At 32.1% G+C, this 20,667-nt stretch overlaps 1 pseudogene; it reads right to left on the bottom strand.

Annotated features, from left to right (window-relative positions):
• Positions 1-296: 296 nt before the first annotated feature.
• The window catches only part of LOC126354175 (NADH-ubiquinone oxidoreductase chain 5-like), a 77,243-nt pseudogene continuing 56,872 nt past the window's right edge, over positions 297-20,667 (bottom strand).

Here is a 20,667-nt window from a genome sequence, read left to right as displayed (position 1 = left end):
GCCAAAAAGAGGCGTATTACTGTTAATAATATAATTGAACTATAATAGTTCCAATTAAGGAAATGTAAAGCCAATATGAAAGCTGCTAACTTTTTATATTAGCGGTTAAACTCCGTTAACATTTCTAAAATTTATATAGTTTAAATAAAACATTACATTTTCACTGTAAAAATAATATATCTATATTTATAAATACTTAAAAGTAAAAATACTTCCTTAACATCTTCAGTGTCACGCTCTAATTATAAGCTATTTAAGTAAACGAAAAACAATATTACCAAAATAAATATTCAAAAAATAAAAGTTAAAAGATAAATCTTGAAATTAGAATCATATCAACCTTGAATATAACCAATTAAATAAATAAATAATCTATATAAACCTTGACCACCAAGTAATTCACCTCAACCATAATCAAATGACTTAGATGAATAATAACCTATTTTTAAAGGAATATATCTAATAAACTTAGTTGAAAGAAAAGGTATAAATCATATAGAACCAGCAAATCTAACAAAAGAAAGTATACCTAAAGAAAATAAATTATGAGAAAAATCAAAATTAGAAATGAGATAACCTAAATAAGCACCTAAAATAACAACTGTAATAGTTAAAAACTTTAAATAATAAGGTAAAGCAATCACATGAGGAATAGGAAAAATTAATCAAGATAAAAGACTACCACCAAAAACAGCAACAAACAATAGACCAATTATTCCAAATGAAATATAATAACCCTTATCATCAAAAGAAAATCTAGAATAAAAATTATTATCACCAGATATTGAATAATAAAACAAACGAAAAGAATAAGAAGCAGTTAAACCAGTAGAAAAAAAATAAAGAAAAAAAATTAAACAATTAATTCATCTTAAACAAACCATCTCAAGAATTAAATCCTTTGAATAAAATCCCGCTAAAAAAGATATTCCACTCAAAGATAAACTAGAAACATTAAAACAAACTGAAGTTAAAGGTATGAAATTAACAATTGATCCTATAAAACGAATATCCTGAGAATCCTTCAAATTATGAATTATTGAACCTGCACATATAAATAATAATGCCTTAAATAAAGCATGAGCCAATAAATGAAAAAATGCAAGCTTTGGATAACCTATAGTCAAAATTCTTATTATTAAACCAAGTTGTCTTAAAGTAGAAAGAGCAATAATCTTCTTTAAATCAAACTCAAAATTAGCGCCCAATCCAGCCATAAATATAGTTATACAACCAATTAAAAGTAAAAATCAACCACAATTATAAGTATCCAATATTGGTCTAAAACGAATTAATAAATAAACACCAGCAGTAACAAGAGTAGAAGAATGAACTAAAGCAGAAACAGGAGTAGGAGCTGCTATAGCAGCAGGAAGTCATGAAGAGAAAGGAATCTGAGCTCTCTTAGTTATAGCTGCTAAAACAATTAATATAGTAATGAGCTTTATTTCAAAAGAATTAGAAATAAAATCATAATAATAAATATAATTTCAACCACCAAAATTTAACATTCATGCAATAGAAATTAAAATAGCAACATCACCAATACGATTAGAAAGTGCAGTTAATATACCAGCACTATAAGATTTTACATTTTGATAATAAATAACTAAACAATAAGAAACTAAACCTAAACCATCTCAACCTAATAAAATTCTAATTAAATTAGGACTAATAATTAAAAAACCTATAGAAAGAATAAATATTAAAACAATAATAATAAAACGATTTATATTCTTTTCACCAGATATATAATCCTCTCTATAATAAATAACCAAAGAAGAAATATATATAACAAAAGATATAAAAATAAGAGATATTCAATCCAAAATTAAAGTTATAACAACTATAGAACCATTTAAATTGAAAAGCTCTCACTCAACAAAAACTCTATAATCAATTATTAAATAATAAATACCTAAAATAAAAATTATAGTTCTCGAAATAAACAAAGAAAAAAAACTCAAAGAACAAATAGAAAATAAATTCACGGCCTAAGATGAAAAACTTCATATCATTGATTCCACAAAACAATATTTTTAATTAAAATACTTAAGCAAACTAAACAAAGAAATATTCACCCTTTAAACAGAGAATATTTAAAGGCAATCAATGTAAAAGTAAAAGATGATATTCACGAAAATAACCAAGAGAACAAGTATAAACACCAGAATAATAATTCCCATGCTGAGAATAAGAATATATATACAAAGTATAAACAGCTCTAAAAAAAGATAAAAAAATCAAAGCAAAGAATCTAAAAGAAGATCAAGATATAATTCTATTTAATAATCTAATTTCACCTACCAAATTTAAAGAAGGAGGAGCAGCCATATTTGATGATCTTAAAAGAAATCATCATAAAGCCATTCTTGGCATCAAATTAATTATACCCTTGTTAATTAATAATCTTCGTCTACCTAAACGTTCATAAATAATATTAGATAAACAAAATAAACCAGAAGAACATAAACCATGACCAACCATTAGAGAAAGAGAACCTACACAACCTCATCAATTCATAGTCATCAATCCACCAATAACCATTCTTATATGAGCAACAGAAGAATATGCAATTAAAGACTTTAAATCAACCTGACGAAAACAAATAAATCTTACAATAACACCCCAAGATAAACCTAAAGACAATCAAAAATAACTAAACTTTAAACCCAAATAAGAAATAACCTTTATAACACGAAAAATACCATAACCACCTAACTTTAATAAAACACCAGCAAGAATTATTCTACCTGAAATAGGGGCCTCTACATGAGCCTTAGGAAGTCATAAATGAACCAAAAACATAGGTATCTTAACTAAAAAAGCCAAAATTATAAATACATAAAACATAAAATAATAAGAACCAAAATCAACCAATAAAGGAAAATATAAAGTATTAGAAAAATCATAAACCTTAAATAAAACTAATAATAAAGGTAATCTAGCAACCAAAGTATAAAAAATTAAATAAACACCAGCCTGCAAACGCTCAGGTTGATAACCCCAACCCAAAATTAAAAGTAAAGTAGGAACTAATCTAGCCTCAAAAAAAATATAAAAAGAAAGAAGACTTAATCTAGCAAATGAACAATAAAGCATAATTATTAAAATGAAAACCATAAAAACAAAAAAATTAGAATGATATGAACTTAAATAAACTGAACCTCTAGCAGTGATTATTAAAGAACAAATCCAAAAACTAAGTAAAATTAAACTAAAAGAAAAATAATCAATACCAAAATAATATCTAATTATATTCAAATCAGCATATGAATAAACACAAATTATAAAAACAAAACCCGACAGAAACATTAAAGAATGAACCAACCATCAACAATTATTTAATAAACAAAGAGGGATCAAAAAAATAGTTATAAATAAATACTTTAACATAAAGATAAACCAAAAGAATTAAAAAAATCATTACCATGAGAACGAATTATTGAAACTAAAATAGAAAGACCTAAAGCACCCTCACAAACAGAAAAAACTAAAAAAATAACAGGAAAAAAATAATCATAATCAAACTCAATAAGAAAAACAATAACTAACATAAATAAAGAAAGAACAATATATTCTAATCTCAAAAGAACCATTAATAAATGTTTACGTTTAGAAGAAAAAACATAAACACCAGCAAAATAAATCAATAAAGAAGTAAAAATAGAGAATATAAACATTAGTTTTAATAGTTTAAAAAAAACCCCGGTCTTGTAAACCGGAAATAAGTCCAGCCCCCACTTTTAAAACTTCAGACGTGGAAAAGCTTCCATCATCGGTCCCCAAAACCGGTATTTTAAATAAACTAACCCCTGAAATGATCAAAATAATAATTATATCGTTAACAAATGTAATAAATATTAATTTTATTAAATTAAGACACCCAATATCAATAATGCTTTTTATTATCCTTCAAACCTTCCTAGTTGGATTAATAACAGGAACAATAATAGAAAGATATTGATTATCATATATTTTATTTTTAACATTTCTTGGTGGTATACTAGTATTATTTATTTACATTACAAGAATTCCATCAAACGAAATATTTCAGCCTAAATCAATCACTATAATTATTACATTAATAATGTGAGTATTTATCATATTAATATTAATTATTCTAGATATATCTATATTTATAGACTTTTTCAAAAACACCGAAACTATAAATATTGATAATTCAATCAATTATCAAGAAATAACAATATCTTTAGAAAAATTATATAATAGACCAACATTCATTATTACAATAATAATAATAATTTATTTATTTTTAGCACTACTAGCAGTTGTTAAAATCACCAATATTAATCAGGGACCTATTCGTAAAATAAGATAATTACTAATGAATAAACCCTTACGATTAAGACATCCTTTAATTAAAATTATTAATAACTCTTTAATTGACTTACCTGCCCCAACAAATATTTCATTTTGATGAAATTTTGGATCCCTATTAGGGTTATGTTTGGTAATTCAAATCGTAACTGGACTATTTTTAGCTATACATTATACATCAAATATTGAAATAGCATTCAGTAGTGTAGTACACATCTGCCGAGACGTAAATAATGGTTGAATTATCCGAACCTTACACGCAAATGGAGCATCTATATTTTTTATTTGTATTTACTTACATGTAGGACGGGGAATTTACTATGGATCTTATATATATATACATACCTGAATAATTGGTACAGTGATTTTATTTTTAGTTATAGCAACTGCATTTATAGGATATGTCTTACCCTGAGGCCAAATATCTTTTTGAGGTGCAACAGTAATTACTAATTTATTATCAGCAATCCCATACTTAGGAACAGATTTAGTCCAATGAGTATGAGGAGGATTCGCTGTTGATAATGCAACATTAAATCGATTCTTCACATTCCATTTTGTATTACCATTTATTATTGCTGCTATAGCAGCAATTCATTTATTTTTTCTTCACCAAACAGGATCTAATAATCCTCTTGGACTAACTGGAGATATTGAAAAAATTCCATTCCATCCATACTTTACCTTTAAGGATTCTATTACATTTGTAATAATAACATCATTATTAATTATACTATGTTTAATTAATCCTTACCTATTAGGAGATCCAGATAACTTTGTACCTGCCAACCCATTAGTAACACCAGTTCACATTCAACCAGAATGATATTTCCTATTTGCATATGCAATTCTACGATCTATCCCTAATAAGTTAGGAGGTGTTATTGCATTATTTTTATCAATTGGAATCTTAATAATTTTACCATTTTATAATAAAACACCATTCCGAGGCATTCAATTTTACCCTATTAATCAAATTTTATTCTGAATTATAGTAGTTGTTGTATGCTTACTAACGTGAATTGGTAAACGACCTGTTGAAGAACCTTATATTATAACAGGTCAAATCTTAACAATTATTTACTTCACATATTTCTTAATTAATGTCCATGTCGCAAACGCATGAGATAAATTAATTAAGGAATAAAGTTAATTAGCTTAGGAAAAGCATATGTTTTGAAAACATAAAATTAGAAGTTTAACTCTTCTATTAACTTTTCTCAAAAAATTTCACTAAACAAATGAGATAAATAAAATCTTTAAACCAACAAAGAAAATAAAAAAATTCAAAGATAAAGGTAAAAAACTTTTTCAAGCTACGTACATTAATTTATCATAACGGAACCGTGGTAATGTTCCACGAACCCAAATAAAACCAAAAGATATAATAGCAAGCTTAATAAAAAATATAAAAGAATAAAAATCACCGCCCAAAAAAATTAAAGCCAATAACATTCTTATGAAGACAATTCTAGTATATTCAGCTAAAAAAATTAAAGTAAAACCACCCGCACCATACTCAATATTAAATCCTGAAACTAACTCAGATTCCCCTTCAGCAAAATCAAAAGGAGTACGATTAGTTTCAGCTAAGCAAGAAGCAAAACAAGCTAAAGCTAAAGGAAAAGAAATAATAATAAATCAACAATAAAGCTGATAGTTTATAAAATCAAACATATTAAAACTACCAATTAAAATAATTAAAGACAATAAAATTAAAGCTAAACTAACTTCATAAGAAATTGTTTGAGCAACAGAACGAAGAGAACCTAATAATGAATAATTTGAATTAGAAGATCAACCAGCAATTATAACAGTATAAACACCTAATCTAGTACAACATAAAAAAAATAAAAATCCTTAAGAAATAGAACATATATAAGTTAAATAAGGAAAAATTACTCAAACGGCTAAAGAAATCATTAAATTAAAAACAGGGGAAAAATAATAAAGTAGGTAATTAGATATAATAGGAATTGGCTGCTCCTTACAAATTAACTTAATAGCATCTCTAAATGGCTGAGCAATTCCAACAAAACCTACCTTATTTGGACCCTTTCGAATCTGAATATAACCTAAAACCTTACGCTCTAATAAAGTTAAAAAGGCAACACTAATTAAAACACAAATAACCAATAAAAGAAAATTCAAAATAAATATAAATAAATCATAAAGTATCAATACTATTTGTAGAAAAAATCTACATAAATGAATTCTAAATTCAACACATTAATCTGTCAAAATAGTAAATAAATTAATATTAATCAATATAACAAAAAATATTTTAACCATATGGTCCTTTCGTACTAATATGGATTAACAATCTTAGGATAGAAACCGACCTGGCTCACGCCGGTCTGAACTCAGATCATGTAAGAATTTAAAGGTCGAACAGACCTAATCATTGGGCTCCTGCACCCAAAATTTTTCTTAATCCAACATCGAGGTCGCAATCTGCTTTGTCGATATGAGCTCTCAAAAACAATTACGCTGTTATCCCTAAGGTAACTTAATCTTATGATCATAAATTATGGATCAAAATAACAAACATAAATAAATGATATAATAATGAAGAGTTTATCTATTCTTCATGTCACCCCAACAAAACATCATCATTAAATATAGAAAGACAAACAAAAAACTATATAAAAGTAAAATGTCAAGCTCTATAGGGTCTTCTCGTCCTAAAGAAGAATTTAAGCCTTTTGACTCAAAAGTTAAATTCAAAAATTTATTAAGAGACAGTTGATTTCTCATCAAGCCATTCATTCCAGCCACTAATTAAGAGACTAATGATTATGCTACCTTTGCACGGTCAAAATACCGCGGCTCTTTAAAAATACGCTCAGTGAGCAGGCCAGACCTCAAAAAATAAACAAGAGGACATGTTTTTGATAAACAGGCGGAAATCAATTTTGCCTAGTTCCTTATAATAAGTTCACAAGGTAAAAATTTCATACAAATAAATATACTAATTCTATCATTATTACAAAAATTTTAAAATTAAATTAATAATCTTAATAAAAAACCTAAAATATTTATAAAATCAAAATAAAAAATAATGAACTAAAACGTAATCTTAAAGATAGCTGGTTTAAAGCTTACTATTATATTTCTATAAAATAAATTATAAGTTATTAACTTCAAAGCTTATCCCTTAAAGAATAAATAAGTTAATATTTTTACTTAAAAAATTAAATAAAAACAAATAACTTTAAAAAATTAAATTTTTTCTTAAGAAACTAGATATCTTGGGAAACGATTAACATCTCATTTCTATAAATAATTTAATAATAATTATGATACATTAACTATAAATTATTTATAAATCAACCCAAATCGAGACAAGTAAAATAAATACTAAAATTTTGATAAACCCTGATACAAAAGGTACAATAAATAAAATCTACTTAAAAAAATTTAAAATAATATTTCATAAAACACTTACATTACCAATAAACTATAATTTAAAAAATCAATTCTATAAAATATACTAAGACAAAAATACAATAAAATTATTTATATTAAATAATTAAATAAACAAAAAATTAATATAATAAAATAAATAATCAAGATATCCTGATTTGCACAGAAAAATTTTCAGTGTAAATGAAACACTTTACTAATAAGTTATATCTTGAAACTCTTCCTAGATACACTTTCCAGTACATCTACTATGTTACGACTTATCTCATCTAAATTGAAGCTACTTTAAAATAAAATAGAATAATCAATAATGAGAGCGACGGGCGATGTGTACACATCTCAGAGCCAATATCAGTTAAATTAAATAAATTAAATTACTATCAAATCCACCTTCATTAACAGTATTTCACTATCAAATCCGTTATAAACAAAAATCTATTGTAACCCACCTCCTCTTAACTATAAGCTGCACCTTGACCTGCAATATTTTATAATTATAAATCTTGAGAATTATAACTCTAAAAAGATTCTCTGATAACGGAGATATACAAACAAATAAATTAAGTAGAGTAAATCGTGTATTATCAATCATGGGGTAGGTTCCTCTGAATGGAATGAGATACCGCCAAATTCTTTGGGTTTAAAGACCTTAACTAATAGTACCCTGGTAAATATAATTAACATTTAAAATAATAGGGTATCTAATCCTAGTTTATTATTTAAATTTCACAGATTCATAAAAAGGGCCACAAATAAATTTTAACATTTCACCTTACAAATTTATATTTCAACCCTAATAATATAAACAACTGTTTTAACCAATAATATTCACTTGTATCAATCGTATAACCGCGGCTGCTGGCACTATGCTGGCACTATGCCGATACTAAATCAATTGCTAAATCCAAAATCACTTGATAATTAAATCAAATTACTGCAAAAAGAACATTTAGTCTAACAAAACTTACATATAATACAAAGAAAAAGTGAATAAACAAGCAAGAATAAAACTTTTAAAAATAAAAAATAAGAAAATTTTAAATCTATTAATTCAGGAAAAAATAAAAGATTCAAATATTTAAAGAAAAAAAAAAGAAAAAAACCACAAACATTAACAAAAAAAAAAAAGAAACGCCCCTATGTATGACCACAACAACTTCTCTATTATATATAATTAAAGATTAATATGGAACATGTATAGCAATAAATGTATTATATTCTTTCTTATTTAATCTTTCTTTTCTCTAATAAATAAAGAAAGATTAAATAATATAATAAATATATTTTATACAATTATGTAATTTAATATAATATGTTATTAATATGAATTCTTTTTTTTATATTAAGTTAACTTTCATATATATTAGTTAAATAATCTAATTATAGATAATTTACATAATTATATTATTATAATTAATATAATTATTTATATTAATTATAATATTTTATATTTAAATTAATAATTTTATTTATTATATCCAATTATAATAATATTAAATATTAAATTACATATTATTATATATATTATATTATAATAACCTATTTTAAGCTAAAAACATAAGTAGCTATAATCCTAGGTAAATAATTGCATTAAAATAATCAATTGATAATGGTAAGATGAACTTATAATACTTTAATTTCAATTAAATATAATATATTAATATAAATTATTTATTATATATATATATATAAAAAAATAAAATGAGCAGGATAAATTAATCCTAATTAAACAAAATAATACATAAAAGAATTTCAAAAATAAACTTTCGATTTATATATTAAATAAATGAAGTGCCTGATTAAAGGTTTACCTTGATAGGGTAAATAAAGTAAATAAAATTACCTTCATTAAAATTACATAAGATAGAATTAAACTACCTCCTTTAGTATCAAAAACTAACGTGCATCATACACCTTAATGTAAAAAGGTAAGCTAAACAAGCTAATGGGTTCATACCCCATTTATAGAGGTATCAATCCTCTCCTTTTTAATGACCAACAACTCTACAAAACTTCTCTTCCTATCAACATTAATGATAGGAACGATCCTGTCCATTTCATCAAATTCCTGATTTGGGGTTTGAATAGGACTTGAGATCAACTTACTTTCATTTATTCCGCTCCTAACAAGAAATAAAAATATAATAATAAATGAATCATCAATTAAATATTTTATTGTCCAAGCAATAGCATCGACAATATTATTATTTTCAATTTTGCTGATTCAAATAAAATATCCCATGGGATGGGAAACAGAATTTATCCCATCAATAATAATTAGATCTAGACTATTATTAAAGATTGGAGCTGCACCTTTCCATTTCTGATTTCCAGAAGTTATAGGAGCATCAAGATGAAATAATTGTTTAACATTAATAACATGACAAAAAATCGCCCCAATAATGGTCTTATCTTATTGTATTCAATTAAGAACTTTTATTTGAACAATTATTATCTTAAGAATTATTATTGGGGCAATAGGAGGTTTAAATCAAACATCCTTACGACAACTTTTAGCATATTCATCAATCAGACATCTAGGTTGAATAATTAGATCATTAACAGTCAGAGAAAACATCTGAGAACTATACTTCATTATTTACTCACTATTAAGATTAATTATAGTTTTATTATTTAAGCAAATAAATTTATTTTTCATAAATCAAATTTATTCAGCCAGAAATATAAAAACCGAAATTAAATTCATAATATTCTTATCTTTATTATCTTTAGGTGGACTACCACCATTCCTTGGATTCTTACCAAAATGAATTGTAATACAATCATTAATAGAAAACAATATAACAACTATTATAACTATTATAGTTGTATTAACTACAATTACACTCTACTACTATATACGTATTAGATTCTCAGCTCCAATTATATCATACACAGAAAATTCGTGATCTATAAAGATAAAGTCCCAAAAATCAAGAATCATTCTTCCTATAACAGTAATAATTTCAACAATAGGATTGATTTCAACATCAACCTTAATTTCATTATACTAAGGACTTAAGTTAATCAAACTAATAACCTTCAAAGTTATAATTAAAAGAATAATCTTTTAGGCCTTAGTAAAATTTTACACCTCTAGAATTGCAGTCTAGAATCATAATTGAATATAAGACCTAAATATGATAAGAGAGAAAACATCTCATAAGTAGATTTACAGTGTACCACCTAAAATTCAGCCATCTTACCGCAAAAATGATTATTCTCAACAAACCATAAGGACATTGGTACTTTATACTTCATATTTGGAGCATGAGCAGGAATAGTAGGAACATCAATAAGAATACTTATTCGTGCTGAACTTGGCCAACCCGGATCTCTAATTGGGGATGACCACATTTATAATGTTATTATTACAGCTCACGCATTCGTAATAATTTTCTTTATAGTAATACCTATTATAATTGGTGGATTTGGTAATTGACTTGTTCCACTAATAATTGGTGCACCAGATATAGCATTTCCACGAATAAATAATATAAGTTTTTGATTACTACCACCTTCACTAACCCTTCTTCTTACATCTTCTATAGTAGCTAATGGTGCTGGTACAGGATGAACAGTTTACCCTCCTCTAGCAGGAGCTATTGCACACGGGGGTGCATCTGTAGATCTAGCTATTTTTTCACTGCACTTAGCAGGTGTATCATCTATTCTTGGTGCAGTGAATTTCATTACAACAGCAATTAATATACGATCAGAAAGTATAACTTTAGATCAAACACCTTTATTTGTATGATCTGTAGCTATTACAGCATTACTTCTCCTTCTTTCACTTCCAGTTTTAGCAGGAGCTATTACTATATTATTAACAGATCGAAATTTAAATACATCATTCTTTGACCCTGCAGGAGGGGGTGACCCAATTCTATATCAACATCTATTTTGATTCTTTGGACACCCAGAAGTTTATATTTTAATTCTACCGGGGTTCGGAATTATTTCACATATTGTATGTCAAGAAAGAGGAAAAATTGAATCATTTGGAACATTAGGTATAATTTATGCTATACTATCAATTGGACTAATAGGATTTATTGTATGAGCACATCATATATTTACAGTAGGAATGGATGTTGACACACGAGCATATTTTACATCAGCAACAATAATTATTGCTGTACCTACAGGAATTAAGGTATTTAGATGATTAGCTACATTATATGGAACTAAATTCAAGTTCAATCCACCATTATTATGAGCTCTAGGATTTATTTTCCTATTTACAATTGGTGGATTAACAGGATTAGTATTAGCAAATTCATCACTTGATATTGTATTACATGATACATATTATGTAGTAGCCCACTTTCATTATGTATTATCTATAGGAGCAGTATTTGCAATTATAGGAGGTGTCATTCAATGATATCCACTATTTACAGGATTAACTATAAATAATACATGATTAAAAATCCAATTTACAATTATATTCATTGGAGTAAATTTAACATTCTTTCCTCAACACTTCCTAGGATTAGCAGGAATACCTCGACGATACTCTGACTACCCAGACGCATATACATCATGAAACGTAGTATCAAGAATTGGGTCTACAATTTCTATTGTAGGAATCATTATATTCATTGTAATTATATGAGAAAGAATGATTACAAACCGAGCAATTATATTTAGAGCTAACATAAGAAGATCAACAGAATGACTACAAAATAACCCTCCTGCAGAACATAGTTACTCAGAATTACCATTAATCTCTAGATTCTAATATGGCAGATTAGTGCAGTAGATTTAAGCTCTACAAATAAAGGTTTGACCTTTTATTAGAAAATATTTATTAATGGCAACATGATCAAATTTATCTCTTCAAGATGGAGCTTCACCATTAATGGAGCAATTATCATTCTTTCATGATCATACTATGGTCGTATTATTATTAATTACAGTAATTGTAGGTTATGCCCTAAGTTATATATTATTTATTGCCTATACTAACCGTAATATACTTCATGGACATTTAATTGAAACAATCTGAACAGCTTTACCAGCAATTACATTAATTTTTATTGCCCTTCCATCATTACGACTATTATATTTACTTGATGATTCAGTAGATGCAATAATTACAATTAAAACCATTGGACGACAATGATATTGAAGATATGAATATTCAGACTTCATAGACGTAGAATTTGACACTTATATAACACCAGAACAAGACCTAGAAAATGATGGATTCCGACTACTAGATGTAGATAACCGAACAATCCTACCAATAAATACAGAAGAACGAGTATTAACAAGAGCATCAGATGTTCTACACTCATGAGCAGTTCCTGCATTAGGGGTTAAAATTGATGCAACGCCAGGTCGGTTAAATCAAGGAACATTCACAATAAATCGACCTGGATTATTCTTTGGACAATGCTCAGAAATCTGTGGAGCAAACCACAGATTTATACCAATTGTAATTGAAAGAACTTCAGTAAATTTATTTATTAAGTGATTATCTAAGATAATTTAAGGAGTTAGTTAAAATAAATAACATTAGAGTGTCAATCTAAAGTAACTAAAAAAAATTAGTACACCTTGAAATTCATCAGATGACTGAAAGTAAGTAATGGTCTCTTAAACCAAATAATAGTAAATTAACGACTACTTCTGATGGGGAAATTATATCCAAATCCCTCAAATATCCCCTTTAATTATTAGTCCTAATTTAATTAGAATTTTATTAGGTTGAGATGGTTTAGGTTTAGTTTCTTATTGTTTAGTTATTTATTATCAAAATGTAAAATCTTATAGTGCTGGTATATTAACTGCACTTTCTAATCGTATTGGTGATGTTGCTATTTTAATTTCTATTGCATGAATGTTAAATTTTGGTGGTTGAAATTATATTTATTATTATGATTTTATTTCTAATTCTTTTGAAATAAAGCTCATTACTATATTAATTGTTTTAGACATTACTCCCATGGCGGAAATTGCGGATGGTGACTGTTGTATTTAATCCCGATGCAATTTCTGTGTTTCATTAACACTCTGATATTCCGCAGATTACAGAATCATACCAGATGTGCATCGGAAACTACTACTGGTCTTCCAGGGAACGATCAAAGCGTGACTGTTTGAGACATTACTCCCATGGAGGGAAGTGAGCGTGGTGACTGTTGTATTCAATCCCGATGCAATTTCTGTGTTTAATCAACTCTCTGATAGTCCACATATTACAGAATGCCACCAGATGTGCATCGGAAACTACTACTGGTCTTCCAGGGAACGATCAAAGCGTAGACTCTTTGAGACATTACTCCTGTGGAGGAAATTGCGCATGGTGCCTATTGTATTCAATCCCGGTGTAATTTCTGTGTTTCATCAACACTCTGATAGTCCACTGAATGCAGAATGCCACCAGATGTGCATCGGAAACTACTACTGGTCTTCTAGGGAACGATCAAAGCGTAGACTGTTTGAGACATTACTCCCGTTGAGAAAAGTGCGCATGGTGACTGTTGTATTCAATCCCGATGCAATTTCTATGTTTCATCAACACTCTAATAGTCCAAAGATTATAGAATGCCACCAGATGTGCATCGGAAACTACTACTGGTCTTCCAGGGAACGATCAAAGCGTAGACTGTTTGAGACATTACTCACGTTGAGGAAAGTGCGCATGGTGACTGTTGTATTCAATCCCTATGCAATTTCTGCGTTTCATCAACACTTTGAAGGTCAACAGATTACAGAATGCCTCCAGATGTGCATCGGAAACTACTACTGGTCTTCCAGGGAACGATCAAAGCGTAGACTGTTTGAGACATTACTCCCGTGGTGGACACTGCGGATGGTGACTGTTGTATTCAATCCCAATGCAATATCTGTGTTTCATCAACACTCTGATAGTCCACAGATTACAGATTTCCTCCAGATATGCATCGGAAACTACTACTGGTCTTCCTATGAACGGTCAAAGCATAGACTGTTTGAGACATTACTCCCATGTAGGAAAGTGCGCATGGTGACTGTTGCATTCAATCCAGATGCAATTTCTGTGTTTCAACAACACTCTGATGATCCACAGATTACAGAATGCCTCCAGATGTGCATCGGATACTACTACTGGTCATGCAGGGAACGATCAAAGCGTAGACTGTTCAGACGTTACTCCCATGGAGGAAATTGCTGATGGTGACTGTTGTATTCAATCCCGATGCAATTTCTGTGTTTCATCAACACTCTGATTGTCCACAGAATACAGATTGTCTCCAGATGTGGATCGGAAACTACTACTGGTCATCCAGGGAACGATCAAAGCGTAGACTGTTTGAGACATTACTCCCTTGGAGGAAAGTGCTCATGGTGACTGTTGTATTCAATCCCGATGCAATTTGTGTGTTTCATCAACACTCTGATAGCCCACAGATTACAGAATGCCACCAGATGTGCATCGGAAACTACTACTGGTCTTCCAGGAAACGATTAAAGCGAGGACTGTTTCAGACATTACTCCCATGGCGGAAATTGTGGATGGTGACTGTTGTATTCAATCCCGATGCAATTTCTGTGTTTCATCAACACTCAGATAGTCCACAGATAACAGAATGCCACCTGATGTGCATCGGAAACTACTACTGGTCTTCCAGGGAACGATCAAAGCATAGACTGTTTGAGACATTACTCCCGTGGAGCAAAGTGCGCATGGTGACTGTTGTATTCATTCCCGATGCAATTTCTGTGTTTCATCATCACTCTGATAGTCCACAGATTACAGAATGCCTCCAGATGTGCATCGGAAACTACTACTGGTCTTCCATGGAACGATCAAAGCGTAGACTGTTTCAGACGTAACTCCCATGGAGGAAATTGCGGATGGTGACTGTTGTATTCAATCCCGATGCAATTTCTGTGTTTCATCAACACTCTGATAGTCCACAGAATACAGATTGTCTCCAGATGTGCATCGGAAACTACTACTGGTCTTCTTGGGTACGATCAAAGCGTAGACTGTACCAGACATTACTCCAGTTGAGGAAAGTGCGGATTGTGACAGTTGTATTCACTCCCAATGCAATTTCTGTGTTTCATCAACACTTTGAAGGTCCACAGATTACGGAATGCCTCCAGATGTGCATCGGAAACTACTACTGGTCTTCCAGGGAACGATCAAAGCGTAGACTGTTTTAGACATTATTCCCATGGAGAAAAGTGCGGATTGTGACTGTTGTATTTAATCCCGATGCAATTTCTGTGTTTCATCAACTCTCTGATAGTCCACAGATTACAGAATGCCTCCAGATGTGCATCGGAAACTGCTACTGGTCTTCCAGGGAACGATAAAAGAGTACACTGTTTGAGACATAACTCCCATGGAGGAAAGTGCCCATGGTGACTGTTGTATTTAATCCCGATGCAATTTCTGTGTTCCATCAACACTTTGAAGAACCACAGATTACAGAATGCCTCCAGATGCGAATCGAAACTACTACTGGTCTCCCAGGGAACGATCAAAGCGTAGACTGTTTGAGACATTATTCCCATGGAGGAAGGTGCACATGGTGACAGTTGTATTGAATCCCGATGCAATTTCTGTGTTTCATCAACACTCTGATAGACCACAGATTACAGAATGCCTCCAGATGTGCATCGGAAACTACTACTGGTGTTAAAGCGAACTATCAAAGCGTAGACTGTTAGAGACATTACTCCCATGGAAGAAAGTGTGCATGGTGACTGTTGTATTCAATCCCGATGCAATTTCTGTGTTTCATCAACACTCTGATAGTCCACAGATAACAGATTGCCTCCAGAAGTGCATCGAAAACTACTCTTGGCCTTCCTGGGAACGATCAAAGCGTTGACTGTTTGAGACATTACTCCCATGGAGGAATGTGCGGATGGTGACTGTTGTATTCAATCCCGATGCAATTTCTGTGTTTCATCAACACTCTGATAGTCCACAGATTACAGATTGTCTCCAGATGTGCATCGGAATGTACTACTGGTCTTCCTGGGACCGATCAACGCGTAGAGCGTTTGAGACATTCCTCCCATGGAGGAAAGTGCGGATGGTGACTGTTGTATTCAATCCCGATGCAATTTCTGTGTTTCATCAACACTCTGATAGTCCACAGAATACAGATTGTCTCCAGATGTGCATCGGAAACTACTACTGGTCTTCTTGGGTACGATCAAAGCGTAGACTGTACCAGACATTACTCCCATTGAGGAAAGTGCGGATTGTGACAGTTGTATTCACTCCCGATGCAATTTCTGTGTTTCATCAACACTTTGAAGGTCCACAGATTACAGAATGCCTCCAGATGTGCATCGGAAACTACTACTGGTCTTCCAGGGAACGATCAAAGCGTAGACTGTTTTAGACATTATTCCCATGGAGAAAAGTGCGGATTGAGACTGTTGTATTTAATCCCGATGCAATTTCTGTGTTTCATCAACTCTCTGATAGTCCACAGATTACAGAATGCCACCAGATGTGCAATGGAAACTACTACTGGTCTTCCAGGGAACGATAAAAGTGTAGACTGTTTGAGACATTACTCCCATGGAGGAAAGTGCCCATGGTGACTATTGTATTCAATCCCGATGCAATTTCTGTGTTTCATCAACACTTTGAAGAACCACACATTACAGAATGCCTCCAGATGTGAATCGAAACTACTACTGGTCTTCCAGGGAACGATCAAAGCGTAGACTGTATGAGACATTACTCCCATGGAGGAAAGTGCGCATGGTGACTGTTGTATTAAATCCCGATGCAATTTCAGTGTTTCAACAACATTCTGATAGTCCACAGATTACAGAATGCCTCCAGATGTGCATCGGAAACTACTACTGGTCTTCCAGGGAACGATCAAAGCGTAGACTGTTAGAGACATTACTCCCATGGAGGAGAGTGTGCATGGTGACTGTTGTATTCAACCACGATGCAATTTCTGTGTTTCATCAACACTCTGATAGTAAACAGATAACAGATTGCCTCCATAAGTGCTTCGAAAACTACTACTGGTCTTCCTGGGAACGATCAAATCTTAGAATGTTTGAGACATTATTCACTTGGAGGAAAGTGTGCATGGTGACTGCTGTATTCAATCCCGATGCAATTTCTGTGTTTCATCAACACTTTGAGGGTCCACAGATTACAGAATGCCTCCAGATGAGCATCAGTAACTACTACTGGTCTTCCAGGGAACGATCAAAGGGTAGACTGTTTCAGACGTTACTCCCATGGAGGAATGTGCGGATTGTGACTGTTGTATTCAATCCTGATGCAATTTCTGTGTTTCAACAACACTCTGATAGTCCACAGATTACAGAATGCCTCCAGATGTGCAGCGGAAACTACTACAGGTCTTCCAGGGATCGATAAAAGAGTAGACTGTTTGAGACATTACTCACATTGACGAAAGTGACCATGGTAATTGTTGTATTCAATCCCGATGCAATTTCTGTGTTTCATCAACACTCAGATAGTCCACAGATTACAGATTGTCTCCAGATGTGCATCAGTATGTACTACTGGTCTTCCTGGGACCGATCAACGCGTAGACCGTTTGAGACATTCCTCCCATGGAGGAAAGTGCGGATGGTGACTGTTTTCAATCCCGATGCAATTTCTGTGTTTCATCAACACTCTGACAGTCCACATATTACAGAATGAAACCAGATGTGCATCGGAAACTACTTCTGGTCTTCCAGGGAACGATCAAAGCGTAAATTGTTTGAGATATTACTCCCTTGGAGGAAAGTGCTCATGGTGACTGTTGTATTCAATCCCGATGCAATTTCTGTGTTTCATCAACACTCTGATAGCCCACAGATTACAGAATGCCACCAGATGTGCATCGGAAACTACTACTGGTCTTCCAGGAAACGATTAAAGCGAGGACTGTTTCAGACATTACTCCCATGGCGGAAAGTGTGGATGGTGACTGTTGTATTCAATCCCGATGCAATTTCTGTGTTTCATCAACACTCAGATAGTCCACAGATAACAGAATGCCACCAGATGTGCATCGGAAACTACTACTGGTCTTCCAGGGAACGATCAAAGCGTAGAGTGTTTCAGACGTTACTCCCATGGAGGAAATTGCGGATGGTGACTGTTGTATTCAATCCCGATGCAATTTCTGTGTTTCATCAACACTCTGATAGTCCACTGAATACAGATTGTCTCCAGATGTGCATCGGAAACTACTACTGGTATTCTTGGGTACGATCAAAGCGTAGACTGTACCAGACATTACATCCAATGAGGAAAGTGCGGATTGTGACAGTTGTACTCACTCCCGATGCAATTTCTGTGTTTCGTCAACACTTTGAAGGTCCACAGATTACAGAATGCCTCCAGATGTGCATCGGAAACTACTACTGGTCTTCCAGGGAACGATCAAAGCGTAGACTGTTTGAGACATTACTCCCATGGAGGTAAGTGCGCATGGTGACTGTTGTATTCAATCCCGATGCAATTTCAGTTTTTCAACAACATTCTGATAGTCCACAGATAACAGAATGCCTAAAGATGTGCATTGGAAACTACTGCTGGTCTTCCAGCGAACGATCAAAGCGTAGACTGTTTGAGACATTACTCCCATGGAGGAAGGCACAAATGGTGTCTGTTGTATTGAATCCCTATGCAATTTCTGTGTTTCATCAACACTCTGATAGTCCACAGTTTACAGAATGCCTCCAAATGTGCATCGGAAACTACTACTGGTCTTCCAGGGAACGATCAAAGCGTAGACTGGTAGAGACATTACTCCCATGGAGGAAAGTGTGCATGGTGACTGTTGTATTCAAACTCGATGCAATTTCTGTGTTTCATCAACACTCTGATAGTCCACAGATAACAGATTGCCTCCAGAAGTGCATCGAAAACAACTACTGGTCTTCCTGGGAACGATCAAATCTTAGACTGTTAGAGACATTATTCACATGGAGGAAAGTGTGCATGGTGACTGTTGTATTCAATCCCAATGCAATTTCTGTGTTTGATCAACACTTTGAGGGTCCACAGATTACAGAATTCCTCCAGATGAATATCGGAAACTACTACTGGTCTTCCAGGGAACGATCAAAGTGTAGACTGTTTCAGACGTTACTCCCATGGAGGAATGTGCGGATGGTGACTGTTGTATTCAATCCAGATGGAGTTTCTGTGTTTCATCAACACTCTGATAGTCCACAGCTTACAGAATGCCTCCAGATGTGCATCGGAAACTACTACTTTTCTTCCAGACTGTTTGAGACATTATTTCCATGGAGGAAAGTGCGCATGGTGACTGTTGTATTCAATCCCGAGGCAATTTCTGTGTTTCATCAACACTTTGAAGGTCCACAGATTACAGATTGCCTCCAGAAGTGCATCGGAAACTACTACTGGTCTTCCAGGGAACGATCAAAACTTAGACTGTTTGAAACATTATTCCTATGGAGGAAAGTGTTCATGGTGACTGTTGTATTCAATCCCGATGAAATATCTGTGTTTCATCAACACTCTGATAGTCCACAGATATCAGAATGCCACCAGATGTGCATCGGAAACTACTACTGGTCTTCCAGGGAACGATCAAAGCGTAGACTGTTTGAGACATTAATCCTGTGGAGGAAAGTGAGCATGGTGTCTGTTGTATTCAATCCCGATGCAATTTCTGTGTTTCATCAACACTCAGATAGTCCACAGATAACAGAATGCCACCAGATGTGCATCGGAAACTACTACTGGTCTTCCTGGGAACGATCAAAGCGTAGACTGTTTGAGACATTAATCCTGTGGAGGAAAGTGAGCATGGTGCCTGTTGTATTCAATACCGATGCAATTTCTGTGTTTCATCAACACTCTGATAGTCCACAGAATACAGAATGCCACCAGATGTGCATCGGAAACTACTACTGGTCTTCCAG

Source organism: Schistocerca gregaria, chromosome 3, assembly GCF_023897955.1.
Source record: "Schistocerca gregaria isolate iqSchGreg1 chromosome 3, iqSchGreg1.2, whole genome shotgun sequence".
Lineage (NCBI taxonomy): Eukaryota > Metazoa > Arthropoda > Insecta > Orthoptera > Acrididae > Schistocerca > Schistocerca gregaria.
Note: the sequence above shows the minus strand (reverse complement) of the source record. Positions and strands in the feature narration are given on the sequence as shown.